Source organism: Octodon degus, unplaced genomic scaffold (assembly GCF_000260255.1).
Source record: "Octodon degus isolate 3935 unplaced genomic scaffold, OctDeg1.0 scaffold00082, whole genome shotgun sequence".
Lineage (NCBI taxonomy): Eukaryota > Metazoa > Chordata > Mammalia > Rodentia > Octodontidae > Octodon > Octodon degus.
In genome coordinates, this window is record NW_004524658.1 from 6,812,729 (window position 1) to 6,829,069 (window position 16,341).

The window sequence follows — 16,341 nt, forward strand, 5'->3', positions numbered from 1 at the left end:
TTTTTTTTGCGGAACTGGGGATTGAACTCAGGTCCTTGCACTTGCCAGGCAAGCAGTTATTCTACTGAGCTATCTCTCTGGCCCCCTAAGGACAGGTTTTATGACCTTCAGGTCTATCATTGCATTCCCAGTATTCAGTGCTCGATAAATGTTGTATAAATCAGTGTCTCTCTTTTTCTTTCACTGTCCATTTTCTTGAAATGTCTGTATATCTGCGCCTGACTCCACATGTACCTTTTTCTCTGTACTTACTGTTAATCTGAAATAAGTGGAATAATGCCGTAAAGGTTAATGATTTTCTAATTGCCTGCTAGTAATGAGTTCTTGTTATCTGTATTTGGTTATACTTTGACTTTCTGTAAATTTTGTGCTATTATCTGCCTGACCTTTCTTGAGATTCTTTTGTCACCTAGCTCTCCCTGTTCTTCCCTTATTCTGCCTGTTGGATTGCTGATTTTTGAGAGTGTCATCCTTAATCTTTATCCTTTTCTGCTGAATCTTATCTCTTTAGTTTTAACTAAATGTCTCATTATTATTATTATTATTATTTTGGTACCAGGGATTGTACTCAGGACCTAGTACTTGCCAGGCAGGTGCTTATGTCACTGAGCTATCTCCCCAGCCCAATGTCTCTGACTTTGATCTCTCTGTTGAGCTCCAGACTTATTTATTAGTCATTTAGTAAATAGTAAATATGTATTAGGTCTGGGACCATGGTGCTTATTAGTAAGACCCAGATTTTACTCTAGAGCACTAGTGGTGAACCTATGACATGTGGCACTGCAGCGGTCCTTTTTGTTATTGAAAGCTCTATCATTGCCCTAGAGGATTCACAGACTCATTGGAAGAGAATGATTAGTAAGCCAGCCACTTTGCAGCATATTATACCTATATTAGAGTGCCTTAGGATTACAGAAGGTAGTCTAGTTCAGTTTGGAGGGGTCAGGTCCTTTTTCTACAGTGATGCTTGAAGTGATCATGAAAGATAATTAGGAATTTACTAGGTAAATAAAATGTAAGGAATATGTTTTGTTGTCTCTTCCTAGCCTGGTGATTATGCACTCTGATAGAAAGACAGCTCTGTATGGACATGTTCCCCAAAGCCTTAGGACACAAGGCCTGAGGCAGGGAGTGAGAGCTGTAAGCCAGCACATGTGTATCAAGCATTAGATCCAGGAGGAGAGGTGACTGGAAACAGGAGAGTTTTCATTACTACTTGTTCAAAATGGCAGTGTAAGGGAATAATTTATAATAAGGCTCAGAAAGTGCTCTGTGCTGAGTTTTCACCCTTTTCTATGATAGTAGTGGGCAAACTTTGTGGATTAATTGAATTGGGAAGTAACATTCATTTTTGAATTTTGAGGAAAAGTTCTATACCAGTGATGGTGAATGTTTTAGAAACAGTACTAAAACTAAAACCCACTGATTTATTATGAAGTGCCAACAGTGCAGTTAAACCTTAACACAGGTTTTGATTCAGAAAAAAACAACTTACATATTAAAAACAATAACAGAGCCTTCAATGTTACAAACAGCCTTTTATTGAAAGGTGTAAGTTTGCACTTGGTGTGCTTTTTTGCATTGCCTGGCTGCTGGGGCAATGGTGGGACCACTTGGTGCCTACAGAGTGAGTGGGCCCAATGTGCCAGGGTTCGCCATCACTGAATATACCTTCTGAAGGTATTGGGTGTGGATAGCTCTGGTTTTGTGCAATATTTTAATTGTTTATGGTTTTTGTTATTTCTAGTTTACATATTAATACTTTCAGTTTTTTGTTTTTATCTTTTTAAAAGTTGCTTTTTATTTTGTTAGCTTTTATATCAATAATTTTTTGTTTTGTTTTTCTTTTCTAAAGATTAAAAAATATTTTTAAAAATATATATGCTTTCTCTTAAGTCTTTCATATCTGTAGAGTCTTGATGAAACAGCGAGATTTTTTCTTTGAGGTTCTTTTACTAGTCTTTTGCCTTATTTTTTCTTTAACTTTACAAACTATTTTAATATTCACCTATTTTTATGCCCTTCTAAAGTTGTACCTTTTCAGCTTGTAATTTACTGCTCAGAATTACTTACAGAAATTGATATATCTGCAGGTTTTGCTGTGCATGTGCTTTATTTATAAAAATATTAAAATTCATTTTGCATCATTCATGAGGAGAGTAACTGTTCATCCTTGCTTTTTGTGTAACTTGCTTAAGCCACTGTCCAGTTTATGATTTTAAAACCTTCTGTGTTGTATGTGGGTGCATTTAATATATTGAAGTTGTGGAAGAAAATCCAGGAATTGTATGTTTCAGGATTGCATTTGGAAAATTAGGTGAGATTAGGTTAAGGAAGGAAATAATGAATATAGTGTCAATAGTATATTACCATTTGAAAGAGAGACACCCTGTATTGTGTTGCTGTAGAGAAAACAGAAAACTGTGGCCTATGCTTATGTTTTAGTTGTAGAAAGAATTTTATATATAAATCAACAGTATGTTATAATATAGCTTACATTTAAATGCTAAGTTGCATGACAAATCAACTGAACACTAGCTGAGTAACTAGAAAATCTAGGACAATGAAAAATCAAGGGGAAGAGCAGTTTGGAAAGCTTCCTGAAGAAAATGGGACTTCAGTGAACCTTGAAGGATGAGTTCAAATTGAGGTAGATGGCAAATGGTTGTGGTGGGGTTGGTGATTGAGGAGAAGGTAGGGGTGTGAACTAAGGGGCATTGAGAACGGCGTTTTTGTTTTTTTTTTAATAAGGTCAGAACTGTGACGAAGAGATAAATTATTGCCACATTATTGATATGGGCTGTGAATGTCAGAGTATTGGTCAGGTGTGTAAGGGTGTTTGGGAGGGCTCCTGAAAGTGTGAGTAGGTATGTAGAGAGTGCAGAGGTTTATGGGGTAAGGGCAAGGCATTGGGAGTGTGAGGGCATGTGCAAGTCATGTAAGAGGAGGAGGGTCTATGGAAAGTGATGTGAGAGATTGAGTGTATTCAATCTGAAGCAAAAGCAATTTTTTAGTAGAGAGAAAGTAGTCTGGATTGTAAGAAACCTTCAGTATTCTGAAATGCCTGTTTGTGACTGTGAAACTCGTGTAGTGTGGCATCACATCAAGTATTTCCTTTTCTCCCTCCATTTAATATTCTATTTGATCACCTTGCCTTGCTCTTTGTTAAATAAAAAAGTTACTTAAGTCTCAACTCTGCACTTACTCTTTTGAGTCAGTCTTTGAGTAAAGTATACCTTTGCCAGAATAGTGAATTTAACATGCCAGTTCTGAATTTTCAATGTTAGAATGTTTGTGTCTTCAGAGCAAATGACCCACTTACATAGTTTTGGTCTGTGTAGTACCCAGTGGGCTGCCCAGCATGAAGTGGGCACTAAATGTTGGCGATTTGGGCTTTGTCTGTTTGTTATACCTTTGGGCCTGATAACCTGTAAGGTCACTTCAGTGGCTCTGGGTACCATAGACATTGTCTCTGATGAAAACATTAGTCTTTTAGTTCTGAGAACTGTTTAGGTTGACTTTATCTAATCCACAGACTGTATCATGAAGAGTCCCTTTTCCCTTGTTCCCATGTAATGAGTTGCCTTTTTCATTACTTCTCAGTACGTAATGCTTTCTGCATGTGTGCCATTCTTTTCCCTGAGAACCCTTTCCCTCTTTGTATATTTCTTTTTATACTTTCTAAGTATAGTTAGATTCTTTTTCATGTATTGCTTCTTCTTTGAAGGCTTTTATAATTCTTTTTATCTCTTTTAGTCTTAACATTACTTATTTACTTTTTTGTTGTCAGTAGGTGCACAAATTACTCTAGGTACTTTCTAGATTTTTGATGCAGTTGTTATTCACAATGACTATGGATTTGTGAAGGGAGTCTTTCTGTTAGTGTGTTTCTATGGTGTTGCATATTCTGAATGTTTATGATTACTCTCCGAAGTTCGGTATCCTTTCTTGTGACTGGGCCTCATCTTTGCTCACAGCCTTTCTGCTGTGTTGAAAGTACTAGGGTGTTAGTACTTGCTAATTTTTGTGGTATTAAGTAATTGTTAAGAGACATTTTTTCTTCTGCTGTTTACTGCTGAGTGAATGTGAATGACCTGTTTTATCAGTACTATTTAAACTGTTTGATAACCTTTATTCTGCATTTACCTCTTACTAATTGATTTCTTTCCATTTTAATACCTAAATTCTGAGGACCTGAAGGGACATCAAAACATAATTTAATTTTGGTCATTTAATTTGGCATTTTGTCAGTGTTTTATTTATTTTTTCATTGTATGCATTTGGTACAGGATCTCACTATACAGCTTGGACTCGTAGTGATCTTCCTGTTTTTAGTCTCCCCAGTGCTGGGATTACAGACATGCGCCACCACACCCAGACTTGGTCCCAGGCTCAGCATGCCTGGTAGTGGGGTCAGCATAGCATGCAGTACTTGGGATCAAACCCTGGTACCTGCACTTGCAAAGACAGGTACTTAATCCACTGAGCTATCTTACCGGTCCTTGTGTGTGTTTTATTTAAACAAGAAAATTTACAAAATACCTAGGCTAGGTGCTTTTGCATATATGTATATATATTCCATCTAATTTTACATACATTTTTACAGTACATATATCAGAATTTTGAAGAGAAAATAAAAAGAAAAAGCTGTACATTCTGCTGTTGGTGAATTCTAGCAAGTGAAGTATAGAACAATTGCTCTTCCACTGTTTTTTCATTTTTAGCAGACTTAAGCAGGTATATATTGGAAAACTCACTGTATAAATATTCTGAGGCCTCAGCTCCTCTTTAGCCATCTAGTAAGATTTCATTTTAACATGTTTCCACTGCCTTGAATCACAGATGGTGCATGCTTGACTATCCTTTTGCTTGGCTTGTGTCACATGGTGGAACTGTCCCATGCCGCTCCGTGGGACAGTCATGCCTGTAGCACTGGTGGTTTAAAGCCATCAGTCAATGAGACATAAAGACAAGCTTGTCTCTTTTTGAGGCCATCTAGAGAGCTACTTAAGTTATCTTCTTGCTTTTTTCACCATGTAATCTTAAATTTTTTGCACATTTTTTTTGTTTCTTTTTATCACTTGCATTCCTTATGACGTGATACTGTTTTTCCATTGGGATTTGACATAGGTGGAGAAAAACAGTTTGTTGAGTGCCTTCTATATAAAGAACTCTCATTTGTGCAGGTTTCTTGCTCTCTGATACAAGTTATTTTACCCAACATAGCAACAAACCTGATCATATACTTCCTATTTCTTCTTTTGAATTAGCATTGAAAATATGGAACCCATGACTTCTATGTATGTTTTCTAGTGCAGTAAAATTTTAGTGATTGATGGCTAACTTAAATATATCCCACTTACTAGGTTTGCATCTGTCAAAAGGAAGTCATACATTTTTTGCATATTAAATATATTATGTAAAGTTCAATTAAAAGTAAAATATGCTCTGATATAAAAAGCTTCCTATGTCTTAATGGAAAGCTGATTTTATGGATATTCAACATGTTGTTTTAAGCCTTGATAGTTTACATTGTGTTATACTCCTTATGTTTTTAGGTTATTTCTGAACAGGCATTTCTTTTTTGTTTCAATCTGACAACAGACTGCTATGGTTTTTCTTCTGATGTTTTGGTTTATCATTGCCACTTTTACAAATTCAGGAGAGTTGTCATTGATGCACTTCTTTTCTCGTTCAATTAAAGAAGTATTGGTTTGACTTCTTTCCACAGCAGAAATGCCCACAGTCATGGTCTGAATCCTCCACCGCTGTCCACAGGTTATCTGGTTGAACAAGGTTTATGGCAGAGGCAGTGAAATGGATCCTTTATGAAAATTAGAATGTCTCCTCACCTTAATAATATATCTTCTGTCAGCATCTTACATCCTAAATGCAGTTGGTTTTACATAAACATGTTTTAGTAACAAGAGTTGTAGTTTTATTTGTCTTTCTTAAAATTTTTCCTTGTAGAGATAACCATGCCTTTACCTTCTTAGAAATACTGTTTAAAGTAGACAGGAGGGGAAAAAATAAGAAAAGTTCCACAGAAGAATGTCCTAACAGATTTGTAGAGTAGATAGATTGGCTTATGTACTTTTAAATAACCCATGCATTTGATATATAACTTGTAGTTCTCCAGTTGGAAACATTCATTTATGGAAACATTTCAGATGTGTTCCTCCCAGTGCACACACATATAATTTATGATGTAACATTTTTATTTTGAATCTTTTAAAAAATTAGATGAAGGAGATGATTGGATAGGTAGGACAGAGAAGAGTGAGTATATTATTCTCTCTCTGTATTTCCTATGGTGTTTGTATTATAATGAGAATGTTGGGCTAGTCGTGCTTAGAAGAATAAAGTGCCTAAAACCATGCTGCACAAGAAGTATAATGAAAGCCATAAATGTGAGTCACAAAATGAAGTTTTAGATTTTCTAAAGACACACTTCAAAAATTGAAGTTAATTTTACTGTATTTTAGTATGGTATATTCAGGTATCATCTCAACCAATTATCAGTGTGAAAATTACTGATGAGAATTTTTTTGGTTTATGTCTTTGAGAATCAGTATGCATTTTATACTTTAGGCACATTTCAATTAGCCACATTTCTAAGACAGTATATGTGGCTAATGGTGTCTGTATTGGCTATTTGAAGCCTAGAGCAAGTGGAAAAATTTCGATGATGTCAGAAAATTGGTGAAGATAGTAGCAGAAGCAAATACAAATCTCTAAAATAGACACTGAATTCTGTAGGAAATGGTATGTATGTAGACAGCAACTAACGTAAAGCAGCAGATGATACAAAAATCATTTGAAATAGATGTGAAACCGAGCAGATGATGGCAAAAGTTAAGAAAATAAGTAATTCACAAGTTACCATGAAAACAGGAAATGGCAGAACTTGACAATTGCTAGTATTCCATAAGAAGACCAAATTAATTGATTATCATTTAAAAAAAAATATCTTTCCTAACCAAGAGCTTTTTAGCCCAGATTATGTCATTACATAGCTTGGAAGAGGTAGTTATTTATCGTGACACCCAAGAAAAACCATTGAGATAGCAGATAAAATTGATTGCAGAGGTATATGTAGCGTGGAGGTGGTGGAGTGTGTGCATGTTGTATGCTAATATAGTAGAGAGAAAGAGCCTGAGATAAGTGGTTGATTTTTTTTATGAAGCAAAAGCTGGACAAAGTTCTTGGTGACCTAAGAGCAAATGGAAGACCAAGGAGAATACTACATCCATATTTTATTGTTTAAGGCATTGAATAAGAAGACCTAGTGGCAGGTCATGGTATATAACTAGGTGAGAGCTCAGCTCTTAACTTTAATTCTGTCCTGAGCACTTAACTTTGTTTTTTGCATGTCAAGTTGCCAGGCTTCAATTTTTTTATCCATAAAATGAGCAGAAATAACACATACTTCATTACATTTTATGGATGAATTGAGATTATTCATGTTGTGACTTGACTAGTGTGACAGTTTCTTTTATTCTTAGTTCAGGATTTCCAGTAGGGAAAAGGGTGGCTATCATATTTAGAGTGTCATGTTTTCTTGGAATACATATTCAGATCATCACATCATCTAGACTGTTAGCCTTTAAAGCAGTTTTTAGAGTTCAACTTGGTGAGACCGTCTATTAGTAGTTGATGAAAATTTCTTTATGCACAATTCATGTTCAGTGAAGGAAGAACTTTCTAAGTGAATGCTGTTGATGGTGAAATTGAGAATGAAAATTAGGTAGTATTGTAATGACATCATCTCCCTGGGACTCAGTTGGGCTTGTTTTTCCAAACTGATTTGAAGATTCCCTAGCATCAGAATCACTTTGGAAAAAATGCAGATTCTTAGGCTCCAACTGTGTCACATTGAACTAATCTTATGTAGGGCTAAAGGACTTTTATTTTGTTTTCATTTATAGTTGTTGTACTGGAAACGATAACTCTTAAGATCATGTTTGGTGCAGGTATGAATCTGCTCCCATTGAAACTATAGATTAGGAATTGGGCAACATAATGATATGTTACCTTCCTTTAGGATTATTGTAAAGATCAGTAAGATTTTTTAAGATTATAAAAGTAGTAAATGAAGTTTTACCCTCCTGTAGATTGTAGTATTGAAATGGCAGTAATTCTTAATCTGTCAAAGTTTGAATTCTTTTTAAAGATTACATCTATTCTAAACATTTACAGACTGTCCTCCCATTGTGATTATTCCTTAAATGATCTATCATAACAACTGTTTACATAGCATTTTGCTAGGTATGATAAGTCATCTATAAAGATGATTTGAAGTGTGCAAGATACTGTATCTTGGTTATATACAAATTTTATACTATTTAAGGGGTAGGTCGGAGCATCTGTAGATTTTGGTATCCTCAGTGCTGTCTTGGAAGTGATCCCCCAGGGATATAGACTGTATGTATATTTAAAAGAATAATACCTGTTCTAATTTTTAAATTGAAAGACTTAGTATATCAGTATTAGAATGATTTTTTCCCCACAAACTTTGTGATTCTTGTTTTAAAAAGTATCTTGTGCTGTTTAAGGGTTATCTGTAATTTACCTTCAGTAAACTTTTCTATCAACTTCTTTGTCTTTAACAAATAAAAATAACCAATCCAGAACAGAAAGCTGTTCCGTCATAAGTATACAGTTCTTTCTAAGGATAAAATACTCATTTTCTCTGTTCTTAGAAAGAGCATTTTATTACAGAGCATCTGCTTTGTATTAGTGATAGTGTTTCATGTTTTAAAACATTCTTATTTTATTCCTACACATAAATTTATAGAATCTCTTTATGTATCTCTGGATGTGAAGAAAAGCAAACTGGGAGTGGTGGCACATGCCTATAATCCAAGTAACTTTTGAAAGGCTGAGGCACAAAGATTGGGAGGCCAAGGCCAGTCTGGGCAATAGTGTTCCTGTCTTTAAAAAAAAAAAAAGCAGCTTTTTAAAAAGTCAGAATTCCAGACAAATGATATATCTTTAGAGAATTTGATTTAGTAGTCTAGAATGGGTCCAGAAATGAGCATTTTGGTGATTTTGATGAAGATTGTGCAGATCCACAATTTGAAAACTATTGCATTGTATTTCTCAGTTCCTTCCAAGATATAGGTTATAGATAAATTAGAAATAATAAGCTTCTAGCCTAAGATGAACATTTAAGTGTTGGCCATCATAACTCCATGTGAGTGTGTATGTATGTTTCCCATGGGAACTCAAGATGGTATTAACACACATGTCAAATGAAGGAACAAACCCACCATCTGCAGGCTGTAAGAGCTTACAGAAAACGTTTGTATAAAGTGCAAAATCAGAGCCAGAAAAATGATAGCTCAGTGGCATAAGTGCAAGCACAAGGTCCTGAGTTTGATCCCCAATTTTGCATAGCAGAATTGTAGGACATAACTGACTCTCAAAGGACTCTTTTCTTTTCAGCCTACTTTTTTAGTTTCAGTGGTCTGGTTATGTTATGCCCATTAGAGAAAACTAATACTGTGATGTTAAGATTCTGTGGCAGGGCCAGCCAGATGCTCAGTGGACTAAAGCGCCTGCTTAGGCAGAGTGCAGTGGCCGCATGCCTGTAATCCCAGCTCTTTGGAGACTGAAAACAGGAGAATCACTCTGAGTCCCATATCCATAGTGAGACCCTATAGGCCCTGTACTAAATGCATTAAAAAAAAAAAAATTCTGTGGCAAAATCAACAGAGAAGTACAAATAGAATAGATAGGCAGTATCTGGTACTTCTGCTTTTGTTTTTAAACTTTTGTTTATTATATGCTTAATATTTTCACATCTTCTACAATTATAGTGCATACCTCTTAAAAAAACATTATTTTGACCTTGCCTGCATTCTCATGCCAACCCTCATTTAAATACCCAGTCACTGTTATTTCTGTTTCCTTAAATTGATCTCATTGTTTTCCTGTTTTTTTTAGTGTATGTTGTAATTACAAAAATGAATGAATAGCTTCTAAAAGAAAATTAAAGTACCTAAAACAACAACAAAAAAAATTTGTTTTTGGTTTGCTAGAACCAATTTTATTTATACAAGTGCTCCTGTCTTTCCTCCTGTTTATCTTTCAGTCTCTCTCCTCAGGTGATAGGTATTGTATAACTCGCTTATTTATATTTAAAAGTTGTATATATTAAAGGCTGAAGCCTTAGACTTGGATACCTTGGGATATAATTTGTATCAGCCTATAACTTGTTCTTCTCTTCATCAGGCTTTTAAGGCTTTTACTTTTGTAGATATTTAGGTTCCTGATGGACTGAACTTTTATTACAGTTGTTCTCCCTTCTTCATTTGTCTGTAAAAAGCAAAACTGTTCTTCAGTAGTAATGGGAGCAGGTGATAAATGGGATGAGAGTGTGTAAAGTCCACCAGGAACTGGTTTGCAGATGTAGTGGAAAGCCAGGGATTAGACTTATTGACCCCGGACTCACCCACTAGCCAGCTGCTGAACAGAACAGCTCTGATGGATGCAGTTGGTCCTCTGCCCTTTCAGCTTCACCTTGTCTCCAGCTTTTTCGTCTTTCTCCTGTATTTGGTTTACAAATACATTGAGTCTGAAAAGGGGCTATTATTATTGTTATTGAAGTTGATGTCTGTGTCTGAATTCTTTTTGTTTTGTTCTACACACATCTTAGACTGGCTTCCCTGGTGGGAGTAGAGCAGATTCAAAAAAATTGGCCAGCAGGATCTTACTTAGTCTTTGATATTCCAAAACTAGTTTTGACTTGAAATAAAGTGCCTAAGCATTTGCACTTCTTTCATTCTTTTTTTTTTCTCCATAATTTTATTGAGAGACAAATAGCAATGAGACAGTTTCAAATCAAATTGGTAGGACAGTTTCAATAAATAACACATTGTATACTCTCTTCCTGGTGGTTATTTGCTGTACAAGATGCAGACATGAACTTCTTTCATTCTTATTTTCAGTGGGCCACTAATAAGAACTTTAGCCTTACAAATTAATCAGCCCTAATTATCACACAGGTAATTCTGTGATCTTTCTTTCTTTCTTTCTTTCTTTTTTTTTTTTAAAGAATGATGGATATAAACATTTTTGTGTGGCAGGATATAAAAGAAATAATGCCATTTAGGATGAGCTACAAAGAAGTCACAAAATTGTTTTAAACATTAATTTTATTTACATTATGAGCAAGATGTTTGCTTAAGCAGCATGTGTGGTAAAATTGGAATGATACAGGAAAGATTAGCATGGCTCTTGGGCAAAGGGGACATTAAAACTGATTAGCTTAACTTTATTAACTGTTCTTCGTTTCTGTTTCTCTGCTATTCTTTGTCATACTACCAAACACAAAATATTCCTTGTTTTCTTAGAAAAGTTTTTTTTTTTTTAAATTTCATTGTTTTAAGGCAGTGGGTGGTGTACTAGGATTTAGTTTATTGTTTACTTAGACAATAAACTTTACCAATTGATTATTGTTGAAATAATGTGACATGTTAAATGAAAGTTATATTACTGAAGTTGATAAAAGTTGTAGACAGAATGTTAATACTGTGGGGCTGGCCAGATAGCCCAGTAGACTAAAGCACCTGCTTATACAGGTGCAGGGACCAGGCTTGATCCCCCATGTGACATGCAGACCCATAAGGTGTGGTGCCATGTGCCTGTAATCCCAGTGCTTGGGAGGCTGAATACTGGACAGTCACTATGAATCCAATCTGTGTAGTGAAGACACTGTAGACCCTGTACTAAATACATAAAAAAAAAAAAAAAAGAACATAAATACTGTGTTTAAGCTTTCTGTAGGAAGCCCATGTAAAATTGTGTATGATTGGTTACATTAAGTTGTGGGCAAAAGATTCTACTGAGATGCTTTAAAATGTTTGTGGTGATTAACAAAATTGTCTTTCAGTTAAATTTTAAATAATGTTGATACAGCAAGACTGTTACTGTGTTGAAGAAAAGTTTTTTTCTTTCAGAAGGCAAAGAATAAACCTAGGTTTGAAGGAAATGTTTTGGAACTGCAGATATGAAAGGTTTATGTTAAATATTTCACTTAATGACATTAATAAAAAGTATTTGTTAATGTGATTTTATTTTTGCTGCTTTTCCTTTCTGGTATTGGGACAAGACTATATTCAAAACACCACTGATAATTATTAAAAGGTGTTGGCAAAATTCAAGATGAACAGTAGAAAACAGACCTTTTGCAGATGGGAAGGAGATCTAGAATTGCATGGTAAAGGAAGAGAGGAGAGGGAAGGGGGAAATAAAGGAGTAAGATGTGAAAATGTATTTCCTATGATGACTATATTCATTATGTGTTGCAGACAGGTATTAATGAAAAAATGGAAAATGGACAACCGTGACTTACAAATACGATTTGTAAAAATCATAGCTCCTAGAACTATGAACTAGATTTAGATATTTATTTGATTTAGAATGTTTTTCTGAGGTTTTTAATTGACTTGCACTGGGTTTGGAGAAAAGGGAAAATGCTTATGACTTACGGTTTTTTTGAGGAAGATTATTAGGTTGTTCCTGATGAATTAATTAGTAAATTAGATAACCTTTTCTTTATTAGATGGTAAATAAATATAACAGAAACTTAATTTTAATTTTTAAAAGTTTTACTAGAATGTGTTTGCAGTACACAAGGGTTGCATTCATCTTGGGGAGTTGGTACACATACACACACACACACACACACACACACACCCCTCACAGTTTAATTCTATTTTATTCCCCCTCCATTTTTTAGGGTTTAGAAATCAGTAGTTTTCTAGAGTTGAGATAATAGTAAATACATGTATTTTGTAAACTTACCAATGCAGTCAAATTGTTTTCTCAGTATTTAAGGGCTATTTGTAAATTAGAGGTGATTATTTTGGATTTTTAAATTTTGTGAGCTAATAACTTTTATTCAGCTTTGTCTGAAATAATTTTGTATAACAGAATACCTCTGACTGGATAATTTATAAAGGGCAGAAGTGTAATCTATTATAATTCTGGAGGATGAGAATTCCAAGTATCAGAGTGCCAGCATCCGCTGCTGGCCTTATTGTATCCTCATAGGACACAGGGTGGGAGAAATAGCTCTCTCCAGAGAGCCCTTCTTAGAACAGCATTACTGGGCCTGCCAGATAGCTCAGTGGATTAAGAGCCTTCAAGCAGGTGCAGGGGCCAGGTTCCATCCCCTGGCCTGCTGTGCCAGGCCCGCCCTTGGGTGCACTGAGATGGCAATTGAGACTTGGCGTGGTGGCGTGCACCTGTAATCCCAGGTCTTGAGAGGCTGTAAACAGGCAGATCGCTACGAGTCCCATCTAGTAGTAAGACCCTGAACACCATGTAGACTCCTCCCTAAAATACAAAAACAAAAAACAAAACAAACAAACAAAAAAACAAAAACCAGTGTTACTGTATGGCCTCCCCAAAGTAAGAAGTACCTTACTTTGGCAATTAAATTCCAGTGGAAGTTTTGGAGAACCTCAGCCAGGTTGTTAAAATAATTTTTCTCAGTGTTTACTCCTGTTCATTATTTCACCTATTAAAAGGAGATTGAGGCTAGAACAGTTAAATGTATCATGGCCTGAAAGTTTTGCATTTCAAGAAAGGAAGTTCTCCTGTGAATTGAGGCTGCAGAAGAGCCAAATTGTGAAAGGTCTTATGAGATTTGTTAAAGATTTTGATTTTAGAGCCAAGGGCAGTAGGAAGCCATTGTGAATGGCCCTCAGTAAAGGATTTGTCTGAATTTTGGATGAAATGATTGTAACGGGTTAAAATGGAAGCTGGAAATCATTTCAGGAGGGTATTGCATTTCTATTTTTCAATTGCTTTGTGGTTTAAATTCTGACCTGATTTTGTTCTATTTTGGGGGTTGATTATAAATTGTTACTTAACAGGCTAGGTAACACTATTAACTAAGAGTACTGAACATGAATGAGTGAATTTTTGTTGCTGATATGATGCCTTTATAGAAGTATTGTTATTGCCTCCCAATGAAGAGTTCTTCAGTATTTCTATTTCTTCTCTTTTGCTTTTCTAAGTAGTTTTCCAAATGTCCATTTTTTTTCTAGAGGCATTAATATGAGTTTTTCATTTAAGTAAAGTATGTGGATAAGGAAACCCACATGAAATTTTATTCTTTTTTATTTTTTGGTTATTTATTATTCCTGCTTTCTCACTTTACAGGAGAAGTAGACTTGATTGGAGCATCACCAATGTGTCAGTTTTGCTTTTATTTTTTGTCTTAACCTGTCTTGTTTTCAAAATTAAACCTCTTTTTGTCCCCTGCCTGCTTTTGCTGTTGTCAGGAGTTGCGTTGGTAATGTTTAAAGAATGTTCACTTCCAAGACTTTCACTGTATTTTGCACATTCGTGTTTTGTTTAGTGCCACAACATACAGTGTTTGTATTTTTAGTTTATTCTATATTTTTTAATTTAGCAATATAAGTGTCCTACTTCAGCTGGTAGGACAGAATTTTTTTAGTATTTTGTTAGACTAATAGTAAGTGGTTAAGTATGGAGTGTAATAGGCAAAGAAAAAAGTTGTGGTAAGACTGCCAGAGAACATTTGTGTTTTACTTTATTTTTTTCATAATTTTATTGAGAAACAAATAGCAATGAGACAGTTTCAAATCAAATTGGTAGGACAGTTTCAATAATTAACACGTTACATATTCTTCCTAGTGGTTAATGTGTTTTACTTTAGAAGTATAGATTGTTTCATGGTTGGAAGGTACTAGTTTAAAAAAATAGCCTCAAATTTTAGTTGAAAGCTTATTCTCTTTAATCCTGCAGTACTTCTGATGTGTATCTCAAGTCTTTGTGGACATTTTGGACTGTGGGACAAATGCTGGATAGTATTGCTTTTTTGTGATACTTAAAAACAACGCAGGGTAACCAAATAGGAAGACTAATAGGTCTTCTAGAATATGTACTTATATGTAAAACAGGAGTACCAGAGACTGTTTACAAATTACTGAAATGAATTTTCAAATGGGAAAAAATTAGATAATGAAATTTTTAGATTTTCCCTTTTTATTTTTTCATTTAATTAATTAATTAGTATTATTATTACTATTATTATTTGCGGGACTGGGGCTTAAACTCAGGCCCTTGCGCTTGCTAGCCAAGTGGTTATTCTATTGAGCCATCTCCCCGGCTCCAGATTTTTCCTTTTTTAATACTAGTTTTACTCCTTGTAAGTTGAATCATGATTATATATCTGCAAAAAGCTGTCAATGATTTGAAAAGTGATTCTATAGCCATTGTTATTTAATGTCATAGTGAGTTATGTGCTTGCATTCTTTCACTTTAATGAACTTGTATTGCCATTTAAAGCTACTTTAGTAAATACCATTAAGTTTTTCAAGTGCTGTTTTAAATTGCTAGATATTTGATGAAAGCATTTGTGGTGAATTTTTTTTTTTTTTTTTTTTTTTTTTAACTTTGTGGGTTTTGACACTGCTGATTCCACAAGGGTAGTATTTTACATTGCTTTCATAACAAACATAAGTGAATAGTTTTTACTTAATTTACGGCAGAGTTTGATTGTTTACTGAAATAAGGGACTTCATCTTACAAAACCATACTGAAGGCAGCATCTTTTCCAGTTGAGACTTGAAGGTTGTTTTTAGTAGGTACTGCTATGTTTGTGTTTTCTTCATCTGTCTTTTAGGAGCCCTCTACTGATTTTGAGAATTTATCTTTCATCTTTCATCTGTCTAAATTTATGCCTACTTTTAGCTTTTGTACTTTAAAAAAAAAGCCTATCAATTCTGATGGGAACATTAGCTTGTTGTAACCTCTGTGATTTCTACTCTTCCCCCCAAAGCTGAATATCTAATGTCAGAACTCTCTTTTGTAAAATCTTGGTAAAACTTGTTATCTGCTTGTACCTATTTGGATGTAAATCATTTGAGTGTCAGAGAACTGTGTGCAACCTTTTAAAAGTAATTTACCAAGGTAAGTATGTATGTATGTATGTATGTATGTATGTATTTTGGCACTGGGGGACTGAATCCAGGGCCTTCACACTGAGCTACAATCCCCGTTTCATTGTATCATTTTATTATATATTTTTTATCTTATTTTATGATCTGAGCATTTATAGGTACACCACGTGTTTTGTAGCTATAGGCAAAAACAATTTTCTGTTGTGCCTTTATCTTTGAAGATACCTAACTTATCCTGGACAGTGTGTATCCTTCATGACAGACTAAGTATCAGGAAATGGTTAACAGCAGAGAGCCATAGATATATGAAGGATGGGTTCGTATTGTCAGGAAATATAAGATAAACTTTTAGAAACAGCCAGACATACAACCCAATGAAACAAATCTTTTTTTTTTTTTT

General features: G+C 34.8%; 1 protein-coding gene and 1 pseudogene across 2 annotated transcripts in view; both read left to right on the top strand.

Annotated features, from left to right (window-relative positions):
* Acvr2a (activin A receptor type 2A) overlaps window positions 1–16,341 on the top strand; it is an 86,194-nt gene that overhangs the window by 20,917 nt on the left and 48,936 nt on the right. The window lies entirely within an intron of this gene.
* Window positions 11,184–11,283, top strand: LOC111818192 (annotated as a pseudogene).